This window comes from Parasteatoda tepidariorum, chromosome 9 (genome assembly GCF_982258835.1).
Source record: "Parasteatoda tepidariorum strain Cologne lab strain chromosome 9, Ptep-v5.0, whole genome shotgun sequence".
Taxonomy (NCBI): domain Eukaryota; kingdom Metazoa; phylum Arthropoda; class Arachnida; order Araneae; family Theridiidae; genus Parasteatoda; species Parasteatoda tepidariorum.
The window spans coordinates 98,938,349-98,947,338 of NC_141763.1; the positions used below are offsets into that span (position 1 = coordinate 98,938,349).

Sequence of the window (8,990 nt, forward strand, 5' to 3'; positions counted from 1 at the left end):
ATTATTATTCTCCACTACTAAAACGTGGTTTTTAAAAATATTACTTTTTATTTTGAATTTTTTTATTTTAAACTATGATTTTTTTAACTTTTAATTTTTATTTTATATTTTTAAAAAATTATTATTTTTTAATTATTATTCTTCACTACAAAAAGCGTGGTTTTTAAAAATATATATTTTTATTTAGATTATTTTTCTTAGTCAAGAGTAGTCAAAACTACTACAAGACCACTACTAAAGTAATAGAACTTTTATTTTAAATTAGGGATACAAAAATCTTTATAGAAAAACAATACCTTTACGACTTTCATTAGTTTTATGTTGATGACAACCAAAACAATCTGGAAATGAATGAGGAAAAACTGGATCCTACCACGTGATTTTTCAGCCGATAAAAATACTCCGACAACAAAAATATTTTCACCTGACACGTAATAATTTTAAATAATGGAATCGACAACAAAAGACAATCTCGAAAATAATTTTTTTTTTAAATTTTAATTTTATTTTACTTTGCATGTCTTTTTTCTCTTCTTTTTCATGCATTGTCATTCAATTCTGAACTGTGTGCTAAATTTGAAGTTTGTAGCTAGTCGGGAAGTTAGTTTAAAATCGATTACAAAATTCCACCCGGACAGACATACACGAAGGCAAGTTTATATAAACGTGGTAAAAAGCTGTACGCTTAAGTGAAAGAGTTTATTTCAAAAGTTAATAAAAGTCAGTTTATAATTCTACTGTTTTGGAGAATTTATTTAACAGATCCATTAAAAAATGTATCATAATTTATACGTTAAAAATGTATCATAATTTATACATTAAAAATTTATTATAATTTATAACATGAACATTGAAAAATGTAGCATAATTTATAATATTTTATCAGACGTTTAACGAAAATCTCTGTTTGCTTTTGTAAAAGAAGTTTATTTAAAAATTTATTATAAAAATTAGTTATTTTGTTATTGTACTGTCTTAAAGAATTTATTTAACAGAACCGTATACATTAAAATGAATTATCATAATTTATAATATTTTATCAGACATATAACAAAAAAAGCTGTACGCTTTGGTGAAAGAGTTTATTTCAAAAGTTATTATAAAAGTTAGTAAAAGTCAGTTTATAATTCTACTGTTTTGGAGAATTTATTTAGCAGAACCATTAAAAAATGTATCATAATTTATACATTAAAAAATGAATCATAATTTATACATTAAAAATGTATTATAATATATAATATTTTATCAGACGTTTAAGGAAAATCTCTGCTCGCTGTTGTAAAAGGAGTTTACTTCAAAATTCATTATAAAAATTAGTAAAAATCATTTTATAATTGTTCCATCTTGAAGAATATATTTAACAGAACCATATACATTAAAAAAAATTATAATATTTTATCAGACGTTTAACAAAAAACACTTTGTAAACGAAGTTTATTGCGAAAGTTATGCCCCCTTTCTTTCTATATCTGACACACAAGTACAATTTTCTCCGTCTATTTGAAAAACGTCGTTTTAAAAATTTAATTTTATATTTTAAAAAAATGTTTCTTTTTACTTCTGCGGCATTTGGATTGCTTATATCGGACTGAGTTTGGCATCGATTACAGCTGTAATTGATTTCAGATAATCACTGCATTATGTTATCAAATACTAGTAATCTTGTTTATAGGTAATTGCGATTATAAGTAAATAAGAAAAACTGATAATATAAGAGTCGGGCAAACTGTAATCGATTACATTTTTCGATTACAGTCATCAATTACTAGTTATCAATATTTATTACAACTGTGATTGTGATCACAATAATCAACTACAGAAATAAACTACTTTTAATCATGATTACATACATTCATAATTTTGATTGCAAATGTAACTGTGATCACAATAATAGATTAAAGTAATCAATTATCTGTAATCTTAATTACAAATAAAAAGTATATGATTACATGTAACTAGTATTACAAGTAATCTAAATATACGATTACAAGATGATTTTATACCATATATACGATGATATTTTACAGTACAGATAGTATAATGTATTGTATAAAGAATCATATAATGATATATTTTGTACGTATTTACATGCATTACAACGCACGTACAGTTGAATGTAACTGAAATGTATCTACATATGTACCCTACATGCTACCCAACGCATATGTAGAAAAATAAATTGTATATACATCTTAGTTGCAGACAATACCGCGCATGTATAGGTTTGTACAAGTACTTGTACATGCAAATACTTCTATTCAAGCAATGTATGCCTGAGCAAAGCAAGTACATTGTATTTGCTTTTATTTATTGTTTGTGCGAACATACATGTAGTAAACGTCCCTGTAGTAAACAATGTTCGTCCCTGTACGTACGTACAATGTATGTATATCCTATGCATGATTGTAAGTGGTCGGAATTTTGATTAACGATAAACTTTGCTTACACGTTTCGTAAGCAATCATAATTTGTATTAAAACGATGCACAGAGCTCCAGGGGTTGGAAGTTGGGGCATTCTAGATAGTCAGAAAGTGGATAGATTTTTACTTGGTTATATAAATAAACTGAAAAACTATTGCATTGTTATACAAACCAGAGTTATAGTGGAGAGACTTTCCACATTTCCCATCTTACACTTTTAATTACTTTTCTTTGTGCAAAACGAATTTGTAACGTAAAACATGTGTTAAAATCCCCTTGCCGTCAAACTAACCTTGAAAGTTTTTTCTCACCATGTAACGCAAATATGGGTTAGTTCCATCACTAAGTCCACTCAAATTTCTCGCAGTGCTTGATCCAGGAGCTCCCTTGTCTTCTGGATTGGTTCAAAATTACAAGGTTACGGAGTTGAACATTAGTAGTCGAATTTTACACCCTAGGGCCATCTGTCTTTACACAATCAACCATTCATTATATTTACCATTTAAACCATTTCAGTGGTTCTGCTGACACTTTTAAAAACCATTCGGCAGTGTTAAAACTATCTATTCATTTGATCTGACAGAGTTTAATGTGTGTAAGGGCAAAGAGAGAAGCTACCTCTAAAGATGGCATTTTACAGTCCAATTTACATGGTTCAACACCTGAAGTAAGAAAAATATGTGAAGATAACGCTAAGGGAAAGACATTAAAAAAGTATTATAAGATAAATATTGAAGTGTGAGTTACACGTGTTTCTACACGGATTAATTACATTTTAAATGTGCATTATGTTTTGTATTCTAGTGCATATGGTTGTGTTCTACAACCATCGATTTGAGACATATTTTCAGAATTTTTGTAAACGGGGCTATATAAGTAAACTCATTATGAATTGCGCTGATTGTAAAATGTATGTATATATGTATATATATATATATATACATATATATATATATATATATATATATATATATATATATATATATATATATATATATATATATATATATATATATATATATATATATATATATATATATATATATATATATATATATATATATATATTGGTACGTGAGCTTACAGGTGTTTCTACATGCATTCTATACTTTATATGCATTTTAAGCGCATTATGTCTTGTATTCTAGCGCACAGTATAAGAGCGTGTTTTTTTATTTCACAATCATCGATTTGAGACATATTTTCAGATCTTTTGTCAAAAATGGGTGTTATGTTAATAAACCCATTATAAACTACGTTGCATGTTAAAAAAAAAAAAAACATTGTACTGCTCTGCGTGTAAAAAAAAAAGCTCTGGCACCATTTTGACAGTTTTTTGTTTTTATTCGGTAATTGCACTTCAAGAAAAAGATCCCAATTGTCACACATGTGATCTATGACGTTGTAGCTAGCTGATCGTTTATAAGCAAAATGGCGTGTTAAAACTGAGCTAAGTTTCCCCGCATAAGTTAGAATGTTAATTAACGAGAAGTGAATCAAATACAGAGCCGTATCGCACCTCGAATTTATTGAAATGTAATTCTTTCTCGCATATGTCTTTTACTGAACTTAGAATTATTATCCGGTTGTACATTTTATTGTAACCAAGACATATTTTTGTTTCTTGTACCTGGCAACTTCCATGCATCATTAGTTTGTTTCTGTTCTACATCGCTTCACGCCTGTCTTAGTGTTAATAAGTATGAATAATTGAATTATTTGCGAAAGAATCTTTGCCTAAAAATATATAACGTATCACAGAGAATTAATACTTACTCAAATAGAATGGAAAGAGCAGTTGTTAACGTAAAGAAATGCCACGTTTCAACAACCAATCAGAATCGAGATACCCACACTACGTCACTTGCAGCTATCCCATTGCGGAAAATAAAAAATATAATAATAATAAATAAATAAATTGGTTGAATAGTTTCTGAGAAATCGAATTTCAACTATACGACTTTTTTAAAACTAACGACAATTTTCGTTCAAATTTTGTATTTTGACACACAAAACTATAAATTGTTTAAAATGATGTGAAAATTTGCATGCCTTACAATCCAAAAACATTTTGACTATTATTATATAAATGAATAAAAATAATTATTAAAAATTATTTTTCTGCAGGAAATAATCCTTGAATAAATAAACCCTTTTCAATTCAATTAAAACGTTTCCGAGTAAAGGTGAAATACACAAAAAGTATAATTAGCAAAGAGGGGCTCAAATTTTCAGTCGCTCTCCTGACCGAACTATTGGGATTTCCCAGATTGAGGCTACCCTTAAAATATTACAGGTCAGAAATTCGAATTATCGAGAGAAAGGTATGTTCATGCTTTTTTGAAATACGTTTTTGTGTCTAATTTCGTAACCTGAAATATCGTTTGCACTAATTAGCATGGAAGTCACCCTCATTAACCATTAAGATTAAGCCCTAATATGTAAAAACTAGATCGTTAAATTAAAAAATACTCAGAAAATTCTTTTTTTTTTCTTTGCATCACGAATTAAAGGAAATGCAATACACTCGTTAGACTTATAGATTTTGCATCAATATGAAATTGGACGATTTATTTAGATTTTTTTTTTCATAATAAATTAAATGCTTTCTTTTTTTATGATCAACCGCGATCTTGTGACATTTATTGTGAGTATGAAGGGGAAGACATGCCAGAAGAATTTCTTGAACCAGAGGGCACAATCTGTAATGATGTGGGAGTACAACCGACAGGGGTAAGACAAAATAAACAATTTTTAGCAGGTGTCGAAATTTTAGTTATTCGTACAGTAAGCAGGATGATTCATAACTATTTTCAGGTTCGAAAAAGCTATGATAACAAATCTATTAAGGATCAGCAAAAGAGAACAGAAAATTCCTCCGAAAGATCACAGATTCGAATTCGGAGATGCAAATGAGACCCTGATTGGTTAGATAAATTTACCCGCAAAAAAAAACTCTCCATTCAGAACTCAAAGTCTCATCTACGAATCCGTCGCCAATAGCCCATTGTGCAACTCTAGTGCGACGTAAATTAACAACAACAACTTAAGCAGACTGATCCAAGTGGTCACCCACCCGCACAGTGTCCGCAGCCAGTGATACTTAACTTTGGTGATCTGCTGGGAACCGTGTCTTAGCGATCAGTCCACTGCGGGATGCACAGGAACGGTGTTCGGGCATATCACTTAACTGGTTAAATGGATGGCGTTCTACACTAGGGACTGCAAGCTCTTGACTGCCTATGCTTCCGGGTTACTGTTTTTGGTGTATTTTAATGCTGTTCGGCACACAACGTGATCATTTTGTTTTAAGACTCCTTAGAGTAATATTTCTTGTATAGATATATTTGTTACCTGATTTATTATTTTTTTCAAAAGAAGGATCTTTATACGAATCGTCATTTGAAGACCTGTCATTTCAAGACGTAAGAATTGTCATTTGAAAAAACAATAGTTATAAAACACTTCTTACCTTGTTAACAATAAACCAACTTCGAAGTTTAAACCGAAATGATAAATTGTAAAATGAACTTAATTTCGCTGCTCGAACAATACGCTAAGATTAGCGAATGATGGTGCACGGCTTGAACCAAGAACAAAGAGTAATAAATAAGTAAAACGAGGCGAAATCAGGAATACCAAAAAAAGCGAGTCCTTTCTAAATCTAGCAACCATGCCACCTTTTTTAACAATACATCAATAAATAACTAAAACGAATTTTCACTTCAAACTCACCAGAATTACTTAATATGATTAATAAGTACAGCAGATTTGAGTTCAGAAATTTTATAATTTATTTCCTTTATTAAAAACAAAATTATCTGTTTGAAAATATTACATCGCAGAATAAGCTGTAGTAAGCAGCTGTATACTTTCTAACCGGAAGTAGAGCAGGTCAAGAGCTCGAGATTGCTGTTGTTTACATTTATATTGAAAACACCATCCAAGGAGCAAGAATTTTTTTCTGTTATAAAATTCACATAGTGCTAAAAAAAAATTCAAAATTGGAGGAAGCCACTTAGTTTACTACAGATGGAAACATATAGCGGAGAGGGCTAATCTGTCAATTTCATGATCGAAAGAACGATTCCCAGCATTGAGACCACAGAAATCGATATCGTCTGGTAACTTAAAACAGAAAGGAAGAAAAGAAACGTACTAGGTCAAAATAAAATCCTGAACTTCAAAAATAAAAGTTATTAAGTCTTAAAAAATTTTCCAATTTCATAATATATTTTTTAATGTCATAGTTCAAAATACTTATGCGTTTTATTTATAACACCGTAATTTTAAATATTTATGAGAAAGTGTAATATTTCCATTATTATATGCCCAAAGATTAGTTTTTTTAATAATTATCATTTGAGATATTTGTTTCCTAGTGATAATATATAAAAAAAAAAATTGCTATTATGTATAAGAAAAAATATTAAAATTAGACATCCCAATTAATAAACTATGAAGAAACTTTTATAGTTACATATCGTAATCGGACACTATGTTACTATTAAAGTGTTTTTATATGTTTTCTTTTATTTAACAGAAAAAGTTAGAAACTAAAATAAGAAAACGATAATGAAAAGATATTGAAAGATATGAGATTTTTTTTCTTCTCATTTTAATGTTATTTTTCACTGTTATATTTATTTAAATATTATTTTAACGAATTTGGTTGTTATTTTTTAATACAATTAAGAATACCAAGAAAATGTATGAATACCATATTTTTGAACAGAAATAATTTCCTAGCAGTGTAAAGTTTGGCAGCTATTATCAGAAAAGTGTCCAAAGTTTTCACATCCTCCAGTTGTGATTTTTGAGATTTATGTGCAGCGTGATGTCATGAGGTAGGGAATCGTAGTTTCATCTTTGAGTAACGAATAAACCAGCCTTGGTTAAGCCTACGAGAAAAAGTTTCTTTCGTTTTTTTTCGATAGATGTTGGCTCTCTTATAACCGTCGTTGAACAGCAGACAAAATTTTTTGGGTTTACGACTTCTGATCATCCGGGGAATACTATAGACTCAAAGTGCGTGCACTTGACTGCTCAGCAGGAAAAGAAAGAATTCTTAAAGGTAGGATTGGTGACGATCCATGGCAACACGTCGGAATAATGAGAAAGAGAGGCAAAAGCAACTCCAGGGAAAACCCTGGGTGATGCAGTCTTATAATTTTGAACCCAACACAGAAGACAAGAAAACTCCTGGATCAAATAATGGGACAAATTTGCCTTCGTGGAGAACTTTTTGAGGGAACTGATCGCATTTGCGTTACATGGAGAGGAAAACCACTAAAACCTCTCACAGTAAGCCTGACGACAAGGGGACTCTAACCCATAATCCGTCTACCCCTGAGGATATTTTACGTCAGCACTGTGGTCGGTGCAAGCCGGATATGGAATGCGTATCGACTAATCATAGCTGGGATTCGAACCCGATTCACCTCACTGGAAGGCGAACGCTCTAACCCCTGAACCATCACAGCTTTATCGACCTATGTGAGAATGTTACATACAAGTCGTAACTCTCTAACGAAGTTAGATGGAAGTAACACTACACGTGACCTCCCACCACTGCCATACGTGCATTTTCTAATAAGTTGTTCTAAAGTCTTTGAGATAATTCTGCGAGATCATTAACCGCTCACTTGAATGATATAATTTCATTCATTTAATTTGCTTTAAAGTAGCAAAATTTCTCTTTTGTTTTTCTTTTTAGTTATGCAGGAAAGGAAAGTGTACTTTAACAGGGAGTCAAAATTGATAAAATCATATCACATCTTTCGAAAGTTTTGAAAATCAAGACTTCACTGCAATACTTCTTTCGTGAATGATTTCTCAACTAAATGATTTTTGAAGATGTAATGAAAATGGCAAATAAAAAATTTATTTTTAAGTTCAATCATTCGTAATAAATAATCTTTAACAAAAACTGAATTTCATCTTATCCGGTACATCATGAAAACAATTTATGAAGTACTGTTAATACATATTATGTACTACATTTATGTATGTAAACAATACTATTACGCACAATACAAATTACAATAGGTTTAACATTTTTAACTACTTTAATTATTTTATTTTTTCGCCCATCGGCTACATCTAGCAAAGGGAGAAATAGAAATAGCATTCCTCTAAATGAATAATTGGCATTTTATCCATATGCTTATTATCTGGGTTGTGTCCAGTTTGCTTTTGTGTTAAGCGATAATAAGCTTGAAAATTTAGTGTTGAACATGTAAAATACAATAAATGATTGCCGACTCACGCGATTCTTCTGTAAAGCAATATTTCAGGTTAAGCAATTTCGCATCAATGAGATTTGATTGTAATGAATTATACAGACATTATTATGAGTATAGATGATTTAAAAAAAAAAAAGCAATTACGTTCAGTACACACAAAAAAAATTTTAATAGCATAGGGTTTTATGGAAATTTTAGAAAGTCACGCGATTCTTCTGTAAAGCAATATTTCAGGTTAAGCAATTTCGCATCAATGAGATTTGATTGTAATGAATTATACAGACATTATTATGAGTATAGATGATTAAAAAAAAAAAAAAAAA

The 8,990-nt window shown here is 30.0% G+C and overlaps 1 protein-coding gene across 2 annotated transcripts in view; it reads left to right on the forward strand.

The window, feature by feature from the left end:
• The window catches only part of LOC107451237 (mutS protein homolog 5), an 87,065-nt gene that overhangs the window by 891 nt on the left and 77,184 nt on the right, over positions 1-8,990 (forward strand). The gene's annotated exons all lie outside the window — the stretch shown is intronic.